The sequence below is a fragment of the Chiroxiphia lanceolata genome, chromosome 23 (assembly GCF_009829145.1).
Source record: "Chiroxiphia lanceolata isolate bChiLan1 chromosome 23, bChiLan1.pri, whole genome shotgun sequence".
Lineage (NCBI taxonomy): Eukaryota > Metazoa > Chordata > Aves > Passeriformes > Pipridae > Chiroxiphia > Chiroxiphia lanceolata.
In genome coordinates, this window is record NC_045659.1 from 6,940,126 (window position 1) to 6,958,177 (window position 18,052).

At 45.0% G+C, this 18,052-nt stretch overlaps 1 protein-coding gene and 1 long non-coding RNA gene across 4 annotated transcripts in view; one reads left to right on the top strand and one right to left on the bottom strand.

The window, feature by feature from the left end:
- Positions 1-916: 916 nt before the first annotated feature.
- LOC116797662 lies at positions 917-10,863 on the bottom strand. Of its 3 annotated transcripts, none has more exons than XR_004360700.1 (3): positions 10,666-10,863; positions 9,629-9,741; positions 917-3,243 (listed from the first exon to the last, which is right to left on the bottom strand). It is a non-coding gene; the product is annotated as an uncharacterized LOC116797662 (long non-coding RNA). The 3 variants fall into 3 exon arrangements; XR_004360699.1 differs by lacking the exons at positions 9,629-9,741; positions 10,666-10,863 and adding exons at positions 3,956-4,056; positions 10,238-10,502; XR_004360698.1 differs by lacking the exon at positions 10,666-10,863 and adding an exon at positions 10,084-10,502.
- PRDM10 (PR/SET domain 10) overlaps positions 10,313-18,052 on the top strand; it is a 44,174-nt gene continuing 36,434 nt past the window's right edge. The window contains 2 exon segments of the mRNA XM_032709395.1: positions 10,313-10,329; positions 12,039-18,006. The gene's annotated coding sequence lies outside the window, so the exon portion shown is untranslated.

Sequence of the window (18,052 nt, forward strand, 5' to 3'; positions counted from 1 at the left end):
TTAAAATGGGAAATGATGATACAAAAATATACTTCAGAAAGCATTGCAGTGTGAGTAATGAAACCTTCGCCACGTGACTGCAGATTCTTGGGGTCAGCAGACATCTTCATTTATCTGCATTTTAATAGTTTCCCTCAAAACTGCTTTTGGCTAAGTTTTTCCTCAACATATTACCTGGTGCAGTCTCAGTGGACTACAAAGAAGGCAAAATTTGACTGCATTTTCTATTTTTTAAAATCTCCTAGATCAGCACATTTAAATACATCAATATTCCATTGTGTATGATAAATATCTCCCTCTTGTCTCTTCAGAAGTCTAATGAGACCTTTTCCATACTTCCTGAAAATACAGCTGGACCACAGACCCATTTGCCAGCTCCTTTTTTTGACGGGGAAGGCTCAAAAGCAATCCAAAAGAAGTGTCTGCTTAGCAAAGATGTTAAATCAATATTCTCTTCCCGACTGCCAAAGGAATGTCTTCCATCTCCCTTTCTTTTTCATAATTACGAGTTTACTTCTAAGGGGGGGAATAAGCATATATAATTATGTCCTTAGCTCAATTTATGCTTAAACACATGCATAGACACAGAGACACACCCTGCAACCTTAGAGGGACCTGTGGGATGCAAGTGCTCTAATCTGCATTTAAAATTCAGAGTGCTCCTCTCCATGCATGATCAGGCCTTAAGTAACTCAACTGGATTCCTTCTATTTGTTCTGTCTTCTGGAAAATATATCTTTACATAACCCTTCAAAAGAATCATTTCTGTGCACACGGACACTGGCACAAACACATACACCAGTTTTCATAAACCTTATCCCAGCAAAGGATGGAACTGTGCTGGCACGAGAGGAAAACTACAGTTCACAACAGGGAACTGCAAGGTTCCTGGCCTGTGTTTAGAAGGGCCTAAACCTGGGTCTGGATGAAAAACTAGAAATTATTTGTATTTGGTGCACTTCCTTTAGCACATGGGTGCAGAGCTGAAGCTGTGGCCAGAGGGTGAAATGAGAGCAGCCCTGAGCCAGGTGTCTCCCCTGGCCAATACCACGTGCTGATCCAGCATCATCTGGATCATCCAACATGAGCACAGGGTAGATCCCTTGGCAGTGTCAGTAATTAAATACCTGCACCACCTCAAAACCTAAAAAACAAGGACTTAACACAAGTCTTATTTCAAGCTTTCCCTCCACCTATACAAGAATATATCAAATAGTCAAATTTTTCCTTTTTGCCCTTCTTTGGTTTCCATGTTTTTCTGCACATTGCAAACTGTCCAAGTTCTCCAGGCTCTGTTCTCTCTTTTTTTTTTCTTGTAGGCTGACTTCAATCAAACCCTAGATCTGAAACTCCCCACACAACCAACAAAGAGCATAATTCAGAACGTTAAATTTGAGAAGTCACAATAAGAGCTGTGCAATGATACTGTGATATCACTCCCAGAGCACTGTTACTCCATTGTGAATGAAAACAGCATCTGGCATAGGGCAGGAAATCAGTTACCAAAGGAGTATCCAAGAGGTACAGCAATGAAAAATAAGATTTAAATGAGTTTATGGCTATGTAAGTTGTTCTATTTGTTGGGAAGATGTTTCTTTAAAATCAGAGAAGGAAAAATATTGCACTTGTTAAGTCTTTTTTCCACCTTTAACTCCAGTGTTTGCTAATAGCTTTTCAACAATTGCATAATTCACTATTGAGCATTTCATGGTGAGAGAAGCCAGCAGTCTGTACAGCTCAGGGCTCTTTCATTCCTCTTTATTTCCTATTTCTGTTATCAACCAACATGTCAGCTGTGAAAGAAAACCTGGTGAAAGACTGTGAAAACAGATAAACTCCCAGCAGGTGTCACAGAAATACTGGATTGGCTTTTAGTCTTAATTGTACCTTCAGTGTGGTTTCCTGTGTTGCAGTTGCTCTATACTAAACAAAAGAGTATTATTTTAACAATTTTTTTTCTACAGTTTCTGCAATCACTATAAAGAGAAAGTGAACAGGTGAAAATAAAACTAGGTAAGACATGGAAAAAGGGCAAACAGGCATTATCAGCATGTGTCCTGGAAGTTCTGCAGGAAATTAATGAGGAAAAGGAAGAGAAGAGGTGCTAGAATGTGGAATTCAGTATAAAGATGAACACAGAAGATCACAGAGTGGCTTGGGTTGGAAGAGACCTCAAAGATCATCTCGCTCCACCCCCTGCCATGGGCAGGGACACCTCCCACTAGCCCAAGTTACTCCAGGCCCCATCCACCTGGCCTTGGACACTTCCAGGGATGGGGCAGCCACAGCTTCTCTGGGCATTTATAGCCTTTTGCAGCTGAGGAGAACCATGATGATGTGAAGCTGCTCAGCCAACTTTTAGGCTATTTTTGGGTGAAACGGAACTCACCAGGGAGATGAATTCAACCTTATCAAGCTCATCTGAGGAGTGAAAAATGACCTTGTCATCTTAGGCCTGTTCCTGGCCTTTGCCTTCCTAAATACCTCAGCCTTAAGAGGTACTTTAATAAGAATAACTTTCAAGAGAATCTTACCACAGTGGTGAAAAGGTATTTCAGTGTAAAAAGTGGCTACTGAGGGGCTGGGCCTGCAGCTGGCAAATCTCTTAATCAGAATTATTCAAAATTGGCTTTAAGAAATGCCCTTGTTATTACTGTGCTCCTCTATTATTCAGGCAAATTCACCGAGCAGCAAATTTTTCAGTATTTTGAAAATCAGGGGTCAAAATCTGGGATGCTTTGATAAAACTGAAGAGCCCAGATCCAACCTAAGCTCCCACTGGAGTGTATTGGCTTTAAAGACAGTCTTCCCAAGCAAAGGGAGTGTAGAGCCCTGGGAAATACCAATTCTACTCTTATCAGCAAAACCCTTGAAACAAATCTCCAGAGGGATCCCTGCAAAAGGAAGGCAGAAAACCTGCCATGATGCAGGAGACAGGAACACTCAGCTGGAACTGCAGCAATCCCTTTATTGTGAGCTGTAACCTCATGCTCAGGCCATCAAACCCGGAATTTTTCCACTGTGTGCAGGCTGGGGTTACAGGAGTTCAAAGCAACAGTTGAACAATTCCATAATAACAGAAATGCAAAGTGGTGGCATAACTTTACCGTGTAAATCCACTGCTTTGAAGAAACCACCTTTGTTTTGGGTCAGGCTGGCCAGGTGCCTGGGCACACCTGGAATATAGAACGTTTGGGTGCACCTGGATAACATCACATGAGCTGTAAGAATGAGGATTATTTCCTGCATGAAAAAAAAAAGAAAGAAATAAAATGAGACTAGCTTGAAATAATTGGGTTAAGTTCTGTTCACTGAAAGGTTTGGGGGAAGCAGACATGGTTTTTCATCACAGCCTCCGGGATCCACAGCCTCCGGCATCCACATCCTTCCTCTGGTGCCGTTTGCCTGAAGCACAGCAGAGGGTCTGCCAGAATTCCCTGCTCTGGGCAGCTCTTTTCCCCTGAGCAGCACATTTTTCTGTTTTTCCTGTGCGTGTGGCAGCAGGAGTTTCTCATCTGGAGCCATCTCTGCACCACGGCAGAAGCTGTGGCTTCACTCAATGGCTGTGCGAGGTGACATCCTTGGGGGTTGTCAGCTGCACAGATAAGGCAGCACCAACTCCCTGGCAAATCCTGGCACTTACTCCATTTAATTCCTTCTCTTCTCCTCAAATACTTGTTTTCCAAGGCATTCAGGTATCTGTCTCCAGCGTGGGTGGAATACACTTACCTTCCAACTCAGTTAATTTTGAAAACATTCCCTCCCTTAAACTAATCATCCCCTGAAACAAACATTTCTTTTCTACCCAGACAACTCCCCCCTGGAAGGACACATCCAACTGCAAAAATATTTTGAATGCAATCCAAAATGACATCTAACTCAATCCAGCCCCAGTGCCTGCTCACCCAGGAGACCCCAGACCCTGAGGTGGTGGCAGCGGTGCAACACCACCCACCTGGCAAATGGTGGTTTTCTTCCACTTAAACTCCAAATCCCAGAATGCTGTGGAAAAATTTCACCTGTGCTTTTCTTTTTAAAAATCTAACTTTCAACATGCTATGATAAAAAATTAAGGGAAGACTTGAAAACACAGTAAATAAAGGTTTAAAATTAAGAAAAAAATAAAGAATGCAACTATAATTCTACTTTTTTTAAAGTCTTTTTTTGCACCAGTCCTATAAGCCATTAATAAATAGGGTAGCAATACAAATACTAAACTTAGGACAAACTCGAATTGTAAGTTTACAAAGAAAGCAAAGCAAAACAACTTTGACAAGAACCCAAGGCTGCAAGCAAAGCTCTCCCTGCAGCACTTGGGAGCACTGCAGGACCTGCCAGAGCCCTGGGACCACTAATAAATCCTGAGCAGCTTCACCTGGGCTCTCCAGCCACAGGCCCAGCAGTCGTATTTAAGCCCAGCTCAGGTACCTCATGCCTCATCTGAGCAATACTAGTGGAGTGCTTGATTTCAGCCTGGGGTCGATTCTAATTGGTTACAGCCCTTGACTTTGTCCTGTTGCTCTGGCATTGGAAAGTTACTGTTGGATTTTGTCTAATTTTTATCGCTAAATTGTAGACTGATGCTAGTTCTGACCTCAGCCCTGCCTCATTCTCTTGAACGTGCCTCAGAACCTGGATTTCTAAACGTCCCTGCTGCCATCTCCAGATGAGTCTTAGTCATCTCCTTTAGGTACTGAAGGATGAGACTGTGATTGGTGAATATTTCCACGAGCTTAGAGATGCAGGTTTTTGGGTAAGAGCTGAAGACATCCCAGGGGACATATTTTACACTTAAAAATTTGTAAGAGCTTCTAAAACTGCATCACCTAAAATGAAATGTTCCCTGTAAAAGCCCTGTTGTCCATGTGGAGCAGAGGAGCTGGTCAGACAGCTGAGAATGAGGAATTTTTGGACAGGAGAAGATGAAAGAAATGTGGTTTGTTTCTGACAAAACAAATGACGGGAGGATGTACCTGTCTATGAACGCATCAGGAGAGTAAACACTGGGGCAAGGATAGAGACCCTCTTTAAACTGCATGCAAATGTTGGCACAAGAACAAGCAAGTAGAATAAGCTTTGGAAAAAACCCAACCTTGTCTTCAGTGATGTTTTTAGTCTCTTGTTCAAGGCTGCAAGAATAAAAGCCTCAGATTCTCTCAAGAGAAATCCTGCTCAGGTTATTCACTGTGGTGTCTGTGATGGAGAGGAGGTGGTGGCTTGGAAACTCCTCCATCCATGAGAAGGTCAGACTTCTAATTTCTAACTCCTGGGGAAGAAGGAAGACTGAGCATCTGACAGATAAGTATTTTTATCCCTATACATACTGAAAAAGGATACAGAGTTTTCCCAGCTAGGCAACTTACTTTTGGCTGCTCTATAAAAAGGCAAGATAAACACAGTATGGGGTTGGTACGTGTACTAAATTACATCATAAAGTAGGATTTTTTTTCTTTTAAAGAAAACATGGTAGATGTTTAGACAGCAGCCACAAGTTATCACTAAACTTGTTTCTATGTTGCTTCCTTTATTTATCTACCAAATTCAGAAGCAGGAGGACTATCTCTGAAGATCCCTTCTTTCCCAACAAAGGCAGGGTAAGGCTGATTCTGTCACATAATCATCACTTTTTTTTTTTGAGAAATGCAATTGAAGGGATACGTTTCAAGTTCCTTCCCAGTGCTGGAGACAGGGAAACCTAGAAAAATCAAAAATACTTTTAAATCCTGTAAATTTTAAAGCCAGCCTATTAAATTTTAAGCCAGTTTCCTGGCTTAATTTTGTGCCTCTTTATATTTCCCATTAAATATTAGGGGGTAAATGCTACTTGGGTGGGTACAGATCAGGCAAAGAGCAAATAGTGAATGTATGGGATGAAATGCCTTAGCTAATGGTATGTTTTTCATTCAAAATAAAGTCCTTACACTGATTTTTCTCTTTTTAAAGATATCAATATAATGTAATACAGGAGTAATTTTAGTGGAGAATATCCAACCTTTATATAAGTTTCTGGCAAACTCTGAAATATCTGAGTTGCCTGAGTCATTCCAGCCTATTTAATGGAGAGGAAACCCAAACAGGCTCTGTGTTTATTTTGCAGTTAATTTCCTATTAACGGCAGTTCTACACAACCAGAGCTGGGCAGTGAATTCACTTGAACTCAAGAGGGAAATCCCCTTTCCAGCCTCAGCAGCTCCCTGTGATCCCATGTAAAACCTCAAGAATTTCCAAAAGAATTTATTCCTGGGTATAGCAGACCAAGGGCAAGCAGTTCAAATAAATCCACCCTGGATTTTGTGCCAAACCAACCATTATAGCTAATCTTGCAGAATAATTATATCTGGACAATCATATTCAACACTACAAGAGGTTTGTGGGGAAGTTACAAAATAAAATTAAAAGTTCCCATGTTGACCCTAACTTCAGTATGTCACTGTGCCACCTCAGATACCCAACTATAGCAGCATAATTTAAATATGTGGGACAAGGACTAAAGGGATTCCTTTAGAGTGGTGCTGGAAGGGTTTTAAGGCTGATGGTGGTTGAAGTCCTTTCCCAGAGAAACGTGTGCACTAAATCACCAGGAATCCCAATGAAGAGAAGCTGACCTGGATTTGAAGTTGAACTACATCTGTCCAGTGAGATTTCTGGGAAGTGCTTCAAGAAATAACAAGTCTGGCAATGCAGAGGAGAACTGGGCTGCACTGGAATTCTGAACTGGGTTGACTAGGGCCACAACCTGCTGCCTGTGGAAGGGCTGGGGCTGCACAGGAGCAGCTAGGACAAGAAGGAAAAATCTCGTTCTCATCTAGCAGAAGCTTGTGAAGAGGCAGTTTTTACATCCAAACCTGTGAAATGCTCAACTCCTGGTTGATTTTTATCTTCCCTAAACACTGAGATTTCGAGGCCCCATCATGAGCAGCAGCAGCCTCCGTAAATATTGTTAGAATGGAGTCAAAGAGATATTGGAGTGCGAGTGGCAAAGTATTTTCCCTGTAGGCATTTTGGCAGCCAGAACTCACTTTTCCCATCCCTACACCCCAACAGGGCTTTGCTAAATAGATTTTCAGTGAACTGAAAAGCTCTCTTTTCCTGAAACTTGCTGCATCTTTTACCCAGTGAAGATTAAGAGGGGTGATGAGAGTTGTTTCCTGGCTTATTTCTGTGTTGCTTTATATTTAATAATAAACATTGCGGGATGTGACTACAGAGAGCCGATAGTGAATGTGTGGGATGAGATGGTATGCTTTTCATTTAAAATAAAATCACTTAAAATGTTGATCATTAGGTGTTAAAACACTGACCCCAAACTTCCCTTAGTCAAACCTTTTCTTGCAGTTAAAGGGCTTAATTCAGCATGTTAAAAAACAAAATACTAATTTTTTAGGGGCAAAATGATCCTGAGAACCAAACTAAGATAACTTTGCTGTACTTGCATGTGTTTTACATGAGGACACTTTAATTAAATTTATTGTGGCTTGCTCTAAACTAGTGAATTCACATCATTCCCTTAATGTTTTGTATTCTCTGTGCAGGATGAAAAGTAATTCCATTTCAGTTGCATTATAATTTAGCAGGTTTTAACAGACACAGGGAGAAAGCTGAAGTTTTTCCATCTCCTAGATTGGGGTTTTAAATCACAGCCAGCTGCTGACTCGCACAAGGGGAGGGAGGTGGGTGCCACAATCCATAGCCCAGTTCTGTGTGCAGTTTAATTTGGGAATCTGGGCCTAAGTGCCTACTTGTCATGCACAGGTGGAGGCTGGGAGGTCACCAGGGCCAGCGAGGCAGTGGCTGCTTCTATAACTCAAGTGAATTTATAGCACTCGAGCATTTTTCTTTGTCATGTTTTAATCTATGCGCTCCTCAAAATGAGATTATGTCATGGAGAAAAATCCAATAACCCCGACAAAACCTGAAACAAAGGGGGATAGATGGGACAAGAAAAATATTTCTAGAGGGTTTAGGGAGTTTAGGGTTTAGAGCTTTAGGGAGTGTGGTCAAGGTGTGGGAGGCTTGTTTTTAAGGCAGAGACTTGAGAGTGGTTTTAGTGGGTGAAGGGAAAGGGTGAGGAGGTCCAAGTGAAAGAGGGCAAATTGATATTAATGAATAAATTAAATGGGGTGGGGTTGCAATGTGCTTTTCTATCCGGAATGAGGAAGAAAACAGTCAGTGGGAAACAGTGGAAAATGAGCCTAGGAGTGGCCAGAGGGGAGACACAGAACAGGCAGGATGGGAGGAGGTGCTGAAGCACCAAATGAGGTGGTGCAGGGATGGAGATGTGGATCTGCTGAGCCAGGAGATGAGGGGGAGAAGGAGAATTTGGTGGTGGGTCCCAGCACTGCTCCAGACCAGGGGTGGTTTCATGTATTTCATGAAGATTAGAAATAAATAAATAAACCTCCTGTGAGGGCTCCTCTCTCTGCCAGCAAAGAAAACAAAGCCTTTGCTGGAGCACCAGCAACAACACATGGAACGTGGGAATTAGAATGGGCATTACATCAGAGCCCAGAGACTGCAGGGGATGAATCAGAGCAGCATCTGCAGCCACTGGAAACTTGCACTGATTTGGCTCAGAGGGGAAAACAACCTGTGGGATAGCATTCAGTATGAGCCAGCAAATCTTCAAAATGTTAGGGAGGCTCTTGGAAACCCCAAATAAAAATATAACACTGAAAACACTGACTTGTTAAAAAAGTAATACATGTACCTGTTAAGACTGATGAAAAATAAAGCAGTTTTGTTTGGTCTTATGTATTACTATTAGCTCTCCTAATGTTTCAATGTGGTAAAATGAAATTGAAACTGATTTTATAGGACAGAGGAATAAATCGACTCCATAACTGCCATAATTCAAATTAAGGCAACTGCCCAGAGGCATAAAAAGGTATTGTGAAAGGGGGAAAAGCCCCCCGAAACTTCTAAATTAAGCTAATTCTGCTCACTTCAGGTTTGAGACCTGTATCTAACATTTTAAGGTCAAGTTCCTAAGCGCAGGTTAGAAAATTTGCATCTCTGGGGTGTTTTCTTTAAATTTTGATTGCTCATGGAAGGGCTGGGTCAGTACAACAGAGGATGATTTCAATATGCACCTGCAACTCTTAATTTAAAATACTAGTCCAGGCTTTAAAAAGACAGACCTAATGGAAAATTAGACTTAATTGCACCAAGATCAGACTTTCTTGCTTTTCTCCCAGGGCAGAGAATGAGCAGAACCAGTTCTGTAAAAGCAGTGACTCATTTCTAACCCAAATTTCCCCTTTCCGTGCTCCTGGGTTTGGGTCAGTTGCCCGCAGTGGGCCATTGCAGGATCTGTGGCTGCCCATGCTGCAGAGAACAGTGGTTTTGTGCACACAAAGTTCATGGAGCCATTTGGAATAAACTTAAAAGGTCCTAAACACAGAGATTGTCTTGTTTAAGAACTATCTACTCAGCTACCAGATCAAAAAGCTTCCCAAGTGTGTGAAAAAATTTAAATTATTGCGCCAGTTAGGGCCCTGTGAGGCAGAAGAAGCCCTTTTTGGGGGCATTTCCTCATCCTCGACAGATATTAATAGCTCGTGCCTCAGCTTTTAAGTGAAATTCTGGTGAAACCTGCTGGGTTTGACACTATTTTAGGTAATTGTAGTACCAGGGGCTGCCAGATGGGGCTGACGGGGTGTGGAGCATCGCGGCCTGGAGCCCAGGAGAGCTGTGGGGGGGTCACCTCATTATCCAGAGGGGAGAGGGGATGGACGTCCTGTTCTGGAAAATTTGGGAATGGGGGATGGGTTGTGGGGGAATCGCCCCTCGGCCCTCCCCGCCGCCAGGGAGCGCCCCGCGCTGCCCCGCCCCGCCAGCAGGGGGCGCTGCCCGCGGCCCCCACATCGCCTCCACAGCAGGGGGCGGAGCACCGCAATGAAAGACGAGTCCTGATTGGCGGAGATATCTCCGGCGGGGATGAGAGCGGCGCCCTGATTGGCCGTGCGCAGCCGCAGGGGGGAGCGAAAGCCCCGTCCTGTCCCCTCCCCGCGGGCCCCGGTCCTCTACTCCCCTGTACCTGTACCTGTACCCCCACCCCTCCACCCCCACCCCCAGCCCCCTGACCTGGGTACTCCGAGCCCTCCCTGGAGCAGTTTTGTGCCCCATCGTGGCGGGCGGAGACGCTTCAGCCAATCAGCGCGCGGCGCCACGGCCTGTTGCCAGGCAGATTATGCTAATGAGGCCCGGGCGGCCGCCCCCCCTCCCGCTCTGCAGCTACCATTGTGAGGTGAGGACAGGTGGGGGGGTTCGGGGCCGCCGCGGGGCCGGCGGCGGCGGCCGGGGCACGGCGCCCGCACGGGACCCCCTCAGGTAACGCGATGGGACGGTCCGGGAGGGCAGCGCGGCCCGGGGACGCCGCGGGGACTCGCCGGGGGTTTTGGACTTGTTGTTTTAGTCGCACCCAAGATGGCGCCCGGAGCTGGCGGTGCGGGACCGGGATAAACCGTTGGCTCCCGCCAGTGGGGGGGGGGGAGCACGGCGCACTCATTCCCCTTCCCCCCCCCCCCCCCGCGGGAGAGGTACAGTCCGCTCTCCCCCCCACCTCGGCCCAGCCGGGATCCCCCACCCGCCCCGGGCGCGAAGAGAAGGGGCTGCCCCCACCCCTGCTCCCCCCCTCCCTGCGTGGTACAGTCCGGACCCCGGCACCTCAGCAGCGGGGGGGGGCTGCTGCAGCCATCTTTTTGCCCCCCCGGCACTGCGGGGGTCTCATCCCTCCACCACTGCTCTGGGCCGCTCGCCCTGCGGTTAGCACGGCTCCCCTGCCCTGCGCTGCCGGCCCGTGCTCCCCGCGCTGCCCGTGCTCAGGCCAGCGGCCCGCGTCCCCCCCGGGCTCGCAGTGGTCGGGGCCGGCTGACCGCCGGGCGCCCTCCCGGGGGGCCGATGGCGGAGGCCCTCAGGCGGGGCCGGGGGGGGGCGACGGAGAGCGGGCGGTCTGGCGGGGGGGAAGGGGGGGCACGCGCGCCTGCTGATTGGCCGCTGGCCTCGCGCCCCTGCCTCCTATTGGCCTAGTTAGGGGAGGGGGCGTCGCTCCCCGTCTTCGGATTGGCTGTGTGAGGCGGCGGGGGGCCGCGGAGGGTATATAAGGGGGTGTGCAGGTGGGGGAGGCGGAGCTGGCAGTTCGCCCCCTGAGGGGCCGGGGCTTGTCTGTCGTGGGGTCCCAACTTCATGGGGTCCTGCCCCAGGGGGGTGTCAGGGGACCCTTTGGGCACCGATGTGGACCCAGCAGGGAAAGGCTCCCAGCTGGGCAGCCCTAAGGCTTGGTGTGGAGGGAAGGCAGCCCCTTCCCCACTGCCCTGAGGTGGTTCTGTCCACGAGGGTCCCGGTGTGAGCAAGAGCAGCTGCTGCAGGTGGGAGCTGTGGGTTCACTGCTCTCCTGATGCTGGTCTTGGTGCCACCGTGTTTGTCTTTGCCAAAACCCCTGTTCCTGTGGTCTGCGATGTGGTTATAGAATGTAGCTTTTTGTGCATCTTTTGCTCCCCGGGTTTTGGTTGTGGCTTGTCCTCTTCCTTCTCCTGAACCTCCATGGTTCCATTAAAAATTTGTAGGAGCTTGTTAAATGATTAAGTTGGAATGGATAAATGAGGTTCTGGTGCTGTGCCTTTCAGAATTGCTCATCCTAAAGAGAAAACTCACCTTTATAGGGTTATTTCGCTGTACAAGATCTTCCAAGCTATGTGTGGTCACCTCTTGTTTACTGTTCGTTGCAAAGCCTCAGGAGGACTCTTGCAGGGGCCCTAAATCAGAATTTAAACCTAGTTTAAGATACTGACCTCCATAGCCTTGACAAATGAAGGGTCAGTATTTGCAATGCATTTTTTGGTACCTGTGGACCAACCTGTCTGTTCTATTATGATATATTTGTGATTCTTACAGGCCCTTAAAAAATGAACAAGCACAAAAATGGGTGTGTAAAATGCCTGTCAAGATTTCTCTTTGAGTTTCAGTGGGAATAGAGACCATACTGAACTTAAGCTTTCCTCTGTATATTTTTAATAATTCAGTTATTTTTTTTCTTTTAGTTCAGTTAGAAGATGAGATGCTAATGAATCACCAACTGATTTTACAAGAGGATTCTTTGCTGCTTTTGTGGCCACAATAAAATAATTGGCAGACTCGAGCTTTCTAATGCCTTCATTTCTAGGAAAAATAATACAAGAGGGTGTATTGCTGTAGTCAGTCCTTAAATGGAAAACTTATCTCCTGAATTGAGATGGGTTTTGGCACTTTGCTACATGTGTGAAACCAGACAGCTTTATTACCTTGGCTAGAGAACGAGATATCAATGTCATTGTTATTAATATTACCTGATGGAATAATCAGCAATTTGCTTTTAGAGAGAAACCGGTCTGTGGTGTGTCTTCTTACTCCTACCCTGCACAGAAAATCTCTGGATGAGCATTGCCAGGGTAATTTTCTTTGCAGTCAGTAGCCACTCCGAGTGTGTTCCTGACCACCTGCAGCTGCTTAATAGCTGGGTAAACTGAATTCTAATGGCCTTTTAAGTGTAGCTAATTACAGGGGCTGCTTTTGTATGGTGAATTTTGTTTGGACTTAAACACGAGGTGGGGCCTATTTGTCACTTTTATTTCCTGCTAGTAAAACACACAGAAGTTATGGTGTAGCCCTGAGATGTCTCTCTGTCTCAGTCCTCACTTCTTTTAAGGTGCAGATAGTCCCATTTGTTCTCTGGGGTAATTCAGAGAAGCAGCTATTCTGCAGGAGCCAGCTTAGGTGTGGTTTTCATAGGCAGAAACAAGGTAGTTTTTTGTCTTTTGAATTTTAAGAGTGATTTAATTCAGAGGAGAGATGCAGGGGGATGGGAAAGGGAGCAGCACCATCCACTTGTAGGAAGAGGAACAGCCCCTTCCAATTGACAGTTCCTTTGGGAAGAGCTGCTGGAGTAGGAAAGGATGAGAGACTAAGTGGCAGGAGGAAGCTGGAGGGGAACAGTTTGTTTTCTTACAGTAAACCCTGAGTGTGCCTTCTTGAAGGCTGTGTAGGCAGCACTGTAGCACACATTGATACAGACACTTTTCCTTTTTTTGTCATCTTGTACTTTGAAATACACGTGTTCCCTATTTTCTTGTTTTATCAACTTCTCCCTCTGTCATTTATAAACCAAATTTAGGAAGGCAGGCTCACTGCCTCAAGCAGTGATACAATACACCATGATATCACAGAGGATGAAAGATTGGGAAAAAAAGTGACGTGGAGAACGTGGTCACGGATTCAGGAAGCTGAGGGCGGGAGAAAGGAGTCAGTTGGAGTGGATATGTAGATGTTGAGCAAATGGGAGGAGAGGTGACTAACGAAGAGCACGTGCATATGTAGAAAGTCATGAACTTGTCTCTGCCCACTCCGAGGGAGAAGATATTGTGGGAAACTTGGTTATACAAGAGTTGGGACTCAACATCCTTAGAGCGGCTCTGAGTAGGTGTCTAAGCCAAGCCCGAGTAGTCCCGAGGAATGTTAACCCGTCCCTGTGGAGCTGGGTTATCTCCTGGATTCTGTGGTAGAAATGGACTTTCACCTCACAGGTTGTGAGAATAGTTCCATCAGGTGGTCGTGCTGTCACCTCTAGTGCCTGGGCACTGTCCCTGGAGGAAAAGGACTGTGATATATTGGACACAGTAAGAAAGGACTGGCCTTGACAAGGCCTCTTCCAGCTCATTGTTGTTCTTATGATGGATATGCCATAAGGATATGGATATAGATAGATCCATTATGCACAATTGGAATAAAGACTTGAGTTGGTGTTTGGCTGAGCTCTTCTCTTTATTACATGACTAAATAAATTGAAGCCATTTTTCCTTTTGTGGAAATAAATAATCCTTGCTGTCCCAGCCCTATGTATAATTTCCATTTTTAACCTGCCAGTAAAACATAAATATTGTGGTTATATATTACCCGATTGTTACCATTCAGGCAAAATGCACCAGAGCCAGAGTTCCTTGAAACAATGTATGCGTGTGATGGATGGTGCTGCAGAGAAGGTGACGCAGTCGTGACTCAGTCCTGAGTGAGGTTCAAACCCTTCCTGCTGCACTGAAAGCCTGTTCCTGCCAAGGCAGCTCAGGAAATGCACCCACTCTGCCTTCTAGGAAAGCTGGGGTAATTAACTTAAGTGTGGGATAAAGCTTTTTGGAGACACATGTGATGTTCCTTTGGAACACAATAAATCAGTTTCATATTAAAAGCTGGAGGAAGACCCAGAGTCATAAACCCCCTTTTGTACCAATTTTGCTGCCTTTGCACAAGGCTGGGTGGTCAGTGAGCTCAGTCCTGGGAGGATTAAACTAATAGTCCCTGCTGTTATTGCTGCAGGGAATCCCAGGTGATGGCAAACCTCCCTTACGCCGGGGAGTAAATCACATTATCTGCTTTATGCACCATTATTGTAAAGTGGGTTCTCATTTGAGACACTGCAGTGGCTTTATGGCTCCCCGAGCAGGGAGGGGGACTTTGCCCCTCGCTCAGCTTTAATATTCCCCCATTCTTCTCTTTCCAGAGAAGGGACAAAAACGAGTGTTTGGCAGCTACTGGCTTGGGTTTTTCAGTAGAATGTCCTTAGTGAGATTTGCAGAGGTTGCTGCAGATGAATTCCCCAGAGATTTTGTCTCTGTATCTTCTTGTGTAGTTGCAGTGTTGAGAGAAATTGCCATTCCTAATAGCCAAGAAAATATGGTTACTGTTGATTTTTGGGGGTTTTTGGTGGTGTTTTTCTCTGAATTTCTGAGCTTTCCTTCGAAGCACTGAGTTCACTGGGTTCAACTTGTGTCCAAAACACTCAGACACTGAGCACAAAACGGCAGTGACTTTGCTGCTAGTGTTTTTCTCTTAGAGCACCATTCACTGCCACTCCCTGAGTGTTCGAGGAGTCACGGGGGCACGTGTGGGGTATCACACATGGGTGTTGTGATGGCTCAGGGGGTCTGATGCTGAGGGCAGGAAGGACATTTCTGCTGGATTGGAAATGAGACACTTTGCCTCCTAGAGCAGTGCTTTCCCATCCTCTGCAGCTGAATGCAGTACATGGGGAAGTTGCTGATTTAATAACACAGCTCCAGAGGAAACACCATCCCACAGGAACAGGAGAGAGGAGCTGGAGAGTGTCCTGGAGGACGAAAGGAGTTTTCAAGCGAGATTTCCAAAAGAGATGAAGAACTCTTCAGACAATGACACAAAGGTGCTTTCCAGGCATCAGGAGCTGCAGAGAAGCTTTGCTATTAATGAGATGTTCTGGATTGGATGTAAAAAGCAAAAACTAAGAGAAAAATTGGAGGTCTGTGACACCAGCAGGTCCCAGAGGGTGTTGAAAAAAGGAAGGTAAATGTGAATGGTGTAGAGACCAACCTGTTTTGTCTTGAAGGGGTGGTTGATTTACTTGCACAGCTCAGAATGAGCTAATCTTCCACTGGAGGAGATATTTCAAAGTCATGGGAGCTGAGCTGGCTCTTGGTTCACATTGTATTTGATTCACACCAGTGACACACAGGACTGTCACTGCCTCGCCACTCTGACGTACTGGAGTGATACTGGGAGATATTTATACCTGCTACCATTTCAGCTTGTGCCATCACCCAGCGTTGACTGGGAGAGGCATGCCTGCTGTTTTGGGGAGGTAGATGCTGTCTTTGCAGTTGTTGTAAATGGTTTACCATCTCACATTGGCATTGCTTTCGCTCATGTGCATGATGCTTATGAGGTTGGATGAAAACATTGGGGTGCTGATAGATTTGTTGAAGATTATTGGGTGATGTGCCTCATAATATGACTAATCTTTCAAATTCTATCATCTCCAAGTTATTGAAATACTTGTTACAACAAAAAATGATGGACTATTAAATAATATTTGAGCCAGGCCTCTTAAATTTTATAGTGTCATTACCAGTGGATCAGAACTGAGGAGAGACAATATAGTTGTGACATACATAACACATAAATTTAACATTAGTTTAGGCAAGCTGTTTAGGTTATTGTTTGACTAATCTCTACATGGATTATCATTACAAAATGTAGCCTAATTTCTCCATATTGCGAAAAAGCTGAGTATATCCTATCACAGCTCCTTTTATCTTTAATTATCTTTTTTTCTTGTAGGATTTCTGCAATTCAGTTTCAAATTGCTGTACAAATTCATATGGTAATCCTTTGGACATAGCAGAGCTTCACACTGAGGTGCTCGTCCCAGTGTTTGTTTAGCTTGTCTGAAAATGTCTCATGTGTGTGAGATATGGTGAGAAAAATCAATAATTGCAAAGGATAATCCGTGGGCAAACAGTGCAGAGAGTGCTCCCTGCATGCCAACGGTTTGGCAATGCTTATGCCCAAAGTTCCATGTTTATTTCTGCTGAAAAACCACCAAAACTGAGAGGAACTCACAGGGAAGTGGTTAAAGTCTCAAGGTGCTGTGGTTGTCGGTGTCAGAGCTGTAATGGGTATTGAAAGGAGGTTTTAGAGGAAGAAATTAGATCCTGCAGGATTAACAGGAGGAGTTAGTTACTCCTATGGAGGAGTAGTGAGCAAAGTTAGTTTGGTCTTTGTCATCAGTGTTAGAAAACTCCCTCAGGTGTTGGTGTTTCCAGGCAGTTCTGTGGCAGTGACTTGGGGCCACATCATGTTTTCCAGCTCCTGCCCTTGGGCTTGTTTCACAGCTAAATATCAACACTTGCTCCTGCCTCCTGTGCTCTTTGTTGCCAGTCCTTGGGACCTCTCTGGGACACAGCCTGTGTCCTGCACTCCTCTCTCAACACATCTGTGTTTCCAGGGAAATGTGCTTCTCAGTGTATCTTGGTGATTATAGAAATGCTGATAGAATTCATGGAGATCCAAGCTTTGGTAGGAATGCACACCAGAGGCAGATCTAGGATGTATTTGGAAGTACAGAAGTTGAAAGTATCAGCAAATCCTGCAGCTCCTGATATTGTCCCTTATTGGTGCACAATTGGCTGAGCTGTTTATTATTTTCATTTCTGTGAAGAACAGCAATTACAGGACCGTTTATAGAAACTGCACCACCAAGCCCCTGAAGTTGGCTCAGCCTTGCTTTTTTTCCCCCCAAGATTTGACATGAGTGCTAACTTCAGAACCACGAAATGACTGTCTTCTGCTTTCCTTTGCAACTCTTTGGTACTATTTTTTTCCGGAGATGAATCTTAATGCCCCGTTTTGTCTATTAAAGGCCCTGCCTAAACTCTTTGGTCTCCTTTGCACTAAAGTTGTAAGGTATTTGTGCCAAAATGAGTCTGCAGGAGTGAGTCAGCATCTTCCCTCAGCCCTTCAGTGTCTGCTGGTGGGGAAGGTCAGCCAAAAATTCCGCTACTTGTTGCACCATGTGGAATTAGCTAGAACTGTGCCTCTCCCTTAATTCAATCACTGGTTAATTTAATTATATTCTTTTTAACAGGTTAATTCTATTTTTTTTTAAAATCAAGCCACCCAAAATTGAAACTTAGTGTTTATTTTTCGAAGCAATTAGGTAATTGATTAAACTACTGGCTATTGTTAGTGCAATTATCTGGACTGGCTCTTGATTAATACTGACAGTTAAGGGAAAGAGCTGTTCGGGATAAACCAACCAAAGAATATCAACAGGATGGGTGTTAAATTTAACATAAAAATTTCTCAGAGTGTGTTAGTGACATAAATGCTGTCACGTGTCACACAGTGGTGATCAAATGAGCGCTGGAGGTAGGATTAGGTATGAGAAAATCCCTGATTTAATCCTTAATAGCATAAAAGGTGCTGTGTAGGGATGGATGATATTTATTTATAGATCAGAGCTTGTGTGTTCTGGGACATATAAAGACATGATATTTATCTAATAATATTTATCTGAAAGACATGATATTTATCTAATAATATTTATCTGTGAATGATCCTGGCTTTCACACTTGCAGAGCAAGGCTGGTGTTTATCACTCCTAATTGTTTGCTGCAGTTAATTTGCTGGTACTAATGAGATCCTGAGCTCAAGCGTTGCACTCAGGTACATGGATTTGTTTTTAATTTTTCTCCTCAGTGCTTTTTGGGGA